This window comes from Herpailurus yagouaroundi, unplaced genomic scaffold (genome assembly GCF_014898765.1).
Source record: "Herpailurus yagouaroundi ecotype Mexico unplaced genomic scaffold, PumYag 181, whole genome shotgun sequence".
NCBI classification, from domain to species: domain Eukaryota; kingdom Metazoa; phylum Chordata; class Mammalia; order Carnivora; family Felidae; genus Herpailurus; species Herpailurus yagouaroundi.
This window is the reverse complement of record NW_024412412.1, coordinates 8073073-8080853: the sequence shown is the minus strand read 5'-3', so window position 1 is coordinate 8080853 and position 7781 is coordinate 8073073. Positions and strand designations below refer to the sequence as shown.

Here is a 7781-nt window from a genome sequence, read left to right as displayed (position 1 = left end):
AGATACCCCATATCTAATCTTAAATTAGTCTTGTGCTACCACGTTTATGTCTCAGCTTTGGAGTGGCTTTGGAAGACATCAACAGAGTGAAGTCTATGGCACTCCCCTAAAGGGCTGTTCCAGATTGGTAACCAAATCATGAAAAGGCAAATAGCATATTCTCTGAGAGTAAGAGAGCCAAACATAGGACACTTCGGAAGGTTCAAACTGTCTTAAGAATACAAATGTTTAAAAAATGTACCGTAAGAAATAGGCCCAAGTTTAACAAGCATAATTGAATTCATTATCTTCAGAAAAATATTTACTAAGTCAATCCCATGAAATGCTGTTTTTCTATGCTAACGACATAGTTTTTTTTAATAATTAAAAAATACCACAATATTATATAATGTACTGGAAATTCTTACCCTACTTATTATGCTATAATTTTCCTTACTTATTTTGTTCTTTCATGAAAAGATTTGCTATGAAACTAACAGTAGAAACAATAGGGGTTGAAAAATGTTTGTTGAGAGAAGGGCTGAGGAGCCAGTGGAAACATTTCGCGTTATTTCCATCGTTTCAAATATTTTACGACATTATCACTGCTAAAATTACTATGAAATGTAATCCAGTCCCATCTCTTCATAAAAACATAACTGCTCATCAGCAACAATTTTAGGAGTTGTTCTAAGTCTCTTTAGGAGTTACTCTGTCATTTGGAATAAAAAAAAAACACCTTTTTTTTTTTTATTTTAAAAAGGTGCTGTACTATTGCGTTACACTAAATGTGTAGCTCAAATTATAAACTTTCACTTTATTCTATCACTAAGAAACAAGACTGACTTATTATTTCTTGTCTCTACCATTCAACATAATCAATAATTACTAATTTGCATTCATGTCAACCTTGGCACTATGGACATGTGAGCTGGATAAGTCTTTGTTGTGGGGCTTGACTATGCATTGTAAGACATCTAGTAGCATTTTTGCCTCTACCCATTAGAGACCAGTGGCACCCTCCTGGGTGTGACAAACAAAGATGTCTGCAGACACAGCCAAATGTCCCCTAAGGGGAAAGCGCAAAGTCACTCTCCCTGTTGGTTGAAAACCACAAATTATGTATAGCTGAGGATATACAAAGTTTGAAAACTCCCAGTGTACCCAATCATAAGTAATTTTAATCTACCAAAATTTATGTAAAATTACATAATTAAGAAAAAAAGTAGAGAGCACCAATTTAAGGTCTATAAAAATTGTATTCAGTGTTAACATTTTCATTTTGAAATTTAATACAGTATAGAAAATACTGAATATAGATTATCCAAATGAAAAGATAGGCTTTTATCTCCATTTATATTGAATGAAAAGTTCAATAAACTTTACATATTAAAGTTGCGACATGTGATCATTTTGGACATATATATACATCCATAAAACCACCACCACAATCAAGATTTCAATTATACTAGAAAGTTTCCTTGAAAATTTTCTCTTTGTAATCTGTCCCTCTCTCTAATCCCAGGCAATCACTGATCTGCCTTCTGTCCCTATAGCTGAGTTTGAAATTTCTAGAACTTTATATACATGGAATCATATTGTATAGACTCTGCCTGACTTCTTTCAGTCAGAATAATGATTTTTAAATGTATCCATAGGACTGTGTATATCAATAATCACTTATTTTTTTTTGCTGAGTAATATCTTTGGTATGGATATGCTAAGTTCTGTTTTTGTTTTTTTTTTTAATTTTTTTTAATGTTTATTTATTTTTGAGACAGAGAGAGACAGAGCATGAACGGGGGAGGGTCAGAGAGAGGGAGACACAGAATCTGAAATAGGTTCCAGGCTCTGAGCTGTCAGCACAGAGCCCAACGCGGGGCTTGAACTCACTGACCTCGAGATCATGACCTGAGCCGAAGTCGGCTGCTCAACTGACTGAGCCACCCAGGTGCCCCTAAGTTCTGTTTTGTTTTGGTTTTTTTCATTGGTTTCCCTGCCAATAAACCTTTGGGTTTTCTCCAGTTTGGGATATTACAAATAAAGCTAATGTGAACATTTGTATATGAGTCTTTGAACATAAAGTTTTGTTTCTCTCAGATAGATACCTAAGAGTGAAACGCGTGGATCAGGTGGGAGGTTCTGTTAAACTTTTCAGGAAACTTTCAGTTTTCCAATGTGATTCTACCTTTTCACATTCCCTCCAGCCGTAGAGGGCATTTAAGTGGCTCTACATTCTCACCTCCATTTTGCATGGCCAAAAACATACAAGAGCTTCAAGAACTCATCATGGATGGTTCTTCACCAGAAGAAATGTTAGAGGAAGTCCTCCCTTCAAGTGGAAGGAAATGATACCAGACAGGAACATGGATTTACACAAAGGAACAAAAAACACCAGTTATGGGAACAACATAGATTAAAATAGGGTTTTCTTCTTTACCCTGTAAGTCTCTTTAAAAGATAACAGACTGCTTGTAACCAGAAGAATAACAATGTAATGAGATAAATAGCATATACAGCAGAAAAAAGGTGGGACAAAATTGGGAGAGAAGAAATGGAAGTATTTTAAAATTCTTAGGGTGTATATGTAGTAATATAATATTATCTGAAGTAGACCATAATAAATTAAAGATGTACAATTTAAACCCTAAGGCGACCACGAAAATAACATTATATAGTGTTATAGGAAGGGAGCCAACAAAGGAAAAACGATGGAATTATAAAGAATACTTCATTCATACAAAAATGAAGGAAAAGAGGGGAAAAAGGAATAGATGAGACAAGTGGACAATAAACAACAAGACGGTTGACTTAAACCCAAATGTCCCAGCCCAAAATGTCAGAAAAAGAGAGAGAGGGAGACTCCCTAGGTCAGGTATTAAATTCTGACAAAGCCGAGTAAAAAATGAATAGCTTCCTTTCCAAAGGAGTCCCAAGTTCTAAACTGAAAGGAGCTGCTTCTCTTTGCCAGAGGCCACAATCAGCAAAATCATTAGTCACAAAGATTTACAGCTCAAAGGGAGCATTGCACTTGAGATGTCCCAGAGGTATAGAGAGCTTCAGCTCCTTGGGAAGAGCCTCCAAGCCTGCTGGTTTGGAACCTGCTTACAGGGTGATACTTCTTATGATACCCAACTGAAATGTCCACATGGAGTGCCCCAGTGGGATACAGACTGTATCTGATACTCAGTGTCTGAGAAGTTTTAAGGTTTTCCCTTGGGTGGTGGAAGTCTGAAAAAACAACAAACAAACAAAAACAGTCTCTCCGGGACTTCCAGAGGGACTGAGTTTGCAAATCCATCCACATACTCCCAAGAAACATTATTCACAGAGCAAGCTCTTGAGATTTTTTGGGCTTTATCAGCCATATCTGTGAGCCAAGGTGTGATATCTTCAAAGTCAGGGCTATTGTGACTAAGGCTTCTGACTTGTCAACCAGCAGGACATCAGGAGTACATGGAAGACTTTTAAAACAAGAGTACACAGTCACTTGCGTCATGATCTGATAGTCCCACTGGTGGTAAATGATGAGGGAGCGTCTCACTGACACTTCCTGTATATGCAAGAATTCCCCATCAAAAGAATCTCTTCTGACACACATAGAACAGAGGAATGCAACCACACAGACCATCAACTACAGGTGTAGAAGCACTACAGTAGACTGAGTAGCCCAGAAGTCCTCACCCAGAAGGTCTCCATGCTTCCTTTCGCTACTGCAAACCTTGCCCAAAGTTTATCAGTTCACTTTGGGGGTTGCCTTCCCCCGTGGGAACAGATGGCATTGTGACTCTGCCCCCTATAATCAACAAAACTACAAAAACGTCCCTCCACACAGTGACCCAGCATCCAACACATAGCTTTGTAACCTTAGTCTTTAAGTTAGAGAACTTAATTAACATAATACCAACATATTTGATTCATATTTACTTTACCACCCTTTGTTTTCCATTTAACCAATCCATTTTGTGTACGCTTTTCTTTCTTACCTCTTTCGTAAGAAATATTTTACTATGATCCCATTTTGTTCTATTAAATTGTTAAACTTTTACTACTCTTTTAGTAATAACCATAATGACAGGTGATTTTGACATATTACAATCTAAAAAATAAATCACAGCTTTTACTCCTCCTATTTATGCTTGAACCTTAGAACATTTTAATTCACCATACCCCCCTCAGCTTTTATAACATCATTGTGCATTTTCTTTTATTATTAATTTTTAGAAACTGCTTATTTTCCATCGGCTGTATTTCCATTTTGTTTGCCTTTGTGGAAGAGCGGCTTAAGATCACTCAGTGGTTGTTCCTACCCTCCCAGTGGCCTGAGCACTGGCAGCTGCAGACCTGACCGCCCCGGTCTTCAGTAGGAAGTGCCCAACAGGCACAGATGGCACCTGCCCACCTTCAGACCGGTCTGTGACTTCAGGTTGAGCAGCAGTGAACCCAGGCACTGGAGTAGCCCGTTCACCCTGAAATTCCTCTTTGGTCACAGCCTTTTTGGCAGCAGGCCGTTCTTCCTTTTCATTCTCTGCAGGGTCTCTGTAGAGCAGAGATCAGCACGACCTCCCAGAGGTATTCACCGGAAATGGTGCCACGCGTGCACAGAACTTCCGGGGGGGGAGGGGCCAGCATCCACCACATCAGACCCACTGAGTGAGCTCCCTTATTGTCGCAAGGCATGGCGATGTCCACACAGGGCAGAGGAGAGTGTTAGAACGAGGGCAAACAGGTTAAGGTAAGATGCCTCTGTGAGAGGCTGGTGGTCAGCCCAAGGATCAGTAACCACCAGAAGGCTGCCTGGACCTGGTTAGAGAAGGTTCCAGGAGTGGGGCAGCCGGCAGTAGTAGTGATTCTAGTACCAGCAGCAAATTTCAGCACAGCTCGCTAGCCAGGACTCCTGGATGAGATGACACCCACATCAGCCGGGTTTGCAATGGCAACAAGGCACGAGCTACCAGCAGAAGCTCCCAGGTTCTCCTCAGATTTGTGATGTAGAACCCATCACGTTTCCTTTTGTAGATGTACTGTTCCATTGGAAGTCAAGGTTGGTGCCACCTAAACGGGCTCCTGCTGCAAGGAACTTGAGGACACCCTCCTGCTTCACTTACGGGACATCAATGGCTCCAGACTTCGTGAAAGTTTCCCTTTAAGTTATAAGGAGAATGCAGAACAATACCATATGGACCCCTCCCTGGGTAGCTTGAAAAGGTTTCATGCATTTTAACTCTGAATTGTGATTTACATCAAGACACTGCCACTGTTGTTTTGTTTACGGTCAATATTCATTTATATTTTCCTGTATATCTTTAAAATGTATTTTTTACTTTTTTCCCTGCGAGGATACATTTTCTTCTACCTAATGAACACCATTCAGGAACACTTCTTTCAACGATCTCAGTATTTCCTCTGAAGACATGTGTATTTCGCTGTTTTTATAGGATCTTTTGCTGATTAATGGGTTCTGGATTGGTAGCTATCTTTGTGCACTTTAACTATGCAATTCTGTTATCTTAGGATTTCTATCATTACTCTCTAGAAGCCGGCCAGCTGTGTGTCTCCTTGTCCCTTTGAAGGTAAGGTTTCTTTCCTTCAGGTTGCTTAACCATTGTTTTCACGGTCTTTGCTGTTTGGGTGGTTTCTTGTTTGTTTGTCTTGGATTTGGGGTTTTCTCTGTATTTATCTTGCCTGTGTTGTAGAACTTCCTTAATCTGCTGTTCAATGGTTTGTAGAAGTCTTGCCATTATCTCTTCAACTATGGCTTCTGCCTTATTTTTCCCTTCACTCCTTTAGGGACTCCAATTACATGCACATTAGACCTTTTCTTGTCTCACAAACCTTCTAATAAAAACTGTACTATTTTTAATGTTTTTTTGTTCTCTCTGTACTTCACCTTCAAATTTTGTATTAACATGTCAATTTCAGTAGTCTTGTCTCCTGCTGTCTTCATTCTTCAAAGACCTTTTATTTAAAACAACATTTTAATAATTTCTCTTCAGTTCTAGCAGTCTGTTTCTTTGCTTTTAGAGATGGCGGCTCTCTGCCCAAATCTCCATTTTTTCATCTGTTTCTAGTATTGTCATATACTAATCACGATTATCGTGAGGTCCTTGTCAGATGGCAGTGATATCTCTGTCAACTGCGAGCTTGTTTCTATGAACACCATTTTATCTATTTTACTTATTTTATCTATTTTACTTTATTTACTTTATCTATTTTACTTTATTTCCAGTCTTGATATTAGTCTTGAAGTGTCATAGTAATTTTTATTAAATGCTAATTATTCTGGAGTAAAAAACTACAGAGACTTACGGCAATGATTCATTCCTGCAGACAGTATTGACCTTTCTCTTACTGTGCTAAAACAACAGAGGCTTAACAAGAACTGTGAGTCATGGCTGCCTTGCAGCCCCATTATTGCTGTTGTACTTCTAGTGCGGCCTGGACTCAACCAAGAGGTCTGGGCACTCTCTGTGACCCCCTTCTAGTTTCAGGTCCTAAATTGCAATCATTGTCTTATAAGACTGTTGATAGCTTTGCCATGCTTTTGAATCTCCTGCCTCACACGGCCCAGAATTTGGCAAATGTTTTCAGGGGAAAATTAACCACATGCTTGGAGATGCCAAAGTCTACCAGAACTCCATCCTCCCCTGTGGCTGAAAGCTTAGGTTCTGCGCCCAATGCACCTGCCTCCTCAACTGACCTCACAGTGAAAGCCAAGGCAAAAATGATTCCACCTTTGAGGAGTCTGGTTCCTGTTCAAAACCGTCCATGTGCTTCTTTGGGCCTGACCATAGGCTATTCCAAAGGCTTTCCCCGACAGCCCCTCTGGCTGGCTATCTCCTCACATATTTAAATACCGATCCCAGGGCCTTTGTTCCTAGATCTCTTTATCTTAGGCCTTCTGCCAAGATCTTTTTCAGGTATCTCTGCCAAGCTTTCCTTAGCAGAGGAAGAAGGGGAAAGCAAGACACTTTTCCCTACTATGACTCGGTACCCAGTGCTTTTCTGCTCCTAGCATTTCCCCCTCACTTTATCCTAACCACCATGGTCCATAAACTGTGGGAGCCTTTTGTTCAGGGCTCCTTCCGCTGTGGGATGGCCCCACCTGCACGGATCCACCTAACCTTCAAACGGTGCATCATTCCATGGAGGCAAATGGAATCAAGGAGTCAGCTCTTCTCCGGGTTTAGCCTCCTGTTCATACCACCTCAGTAAGTGATTAAGGTTTAACTCTCATTTTTGGCTTGTTGCTGTAATCAGTTATTCCATACCTGACAGCTTGCCTTCTCTTCGGCTCAGCTGAACTGCTGACAATTCTTCCTCTGCTCCCTTTCCCCAGTTTTTGTTATCTCTTGACTGCCATTAAACATTATCCTTCTGTATTTTATCCCAAGTTTACGGTTATTTTCGGCAAAAGTGCTGTTCCATTGCTATCTAATCTATCCTACCCAGAGTGTAATTTCCACCTACTGCCTTTCAATTAAACATCCTGAAAGCCCCACAAAATGCTTCTGATTACACTTTTTCATTAACTGAACTTAGTTATATTGTGAAAACTAGCTGCAAGTGTGTCTGGGAAATAGAAAGTCCTGTGACTGAGAATACTGTCATCTTAGATTCTGTTAGTAAGGATAAGGCAACTACCAGCCCCGTCCACACGTTCCCATTTCTTCCCTGGTTCCATGTTGCTTTTGCCATCTGCCTTGCTTGATGCTATCTGCTTTGTCTAACACTGGCTGAACTGATTATGTAAAGTATGTTGAGTTTCTATTCACACAGTAGGTGCCTGCAGTTGGTGGCGT

The 7781-nt window shown here is 40.1% G+C and overlaps 1 pseudogene; it reads right to left on the bottom strand.

Annotated features, from left to right (window-relative positions):
* Positions 1 to 3691: 3691 nt before the first annotated feature.
* On the bottom strand, positions 3692 to 5720 carry LOC121040009 (40S ribosomal protein SA-like; annotated as a pseudogene).
* Between the last annotated feature and the right edge of the window lie 2061 nt (positions 5721 to 7781).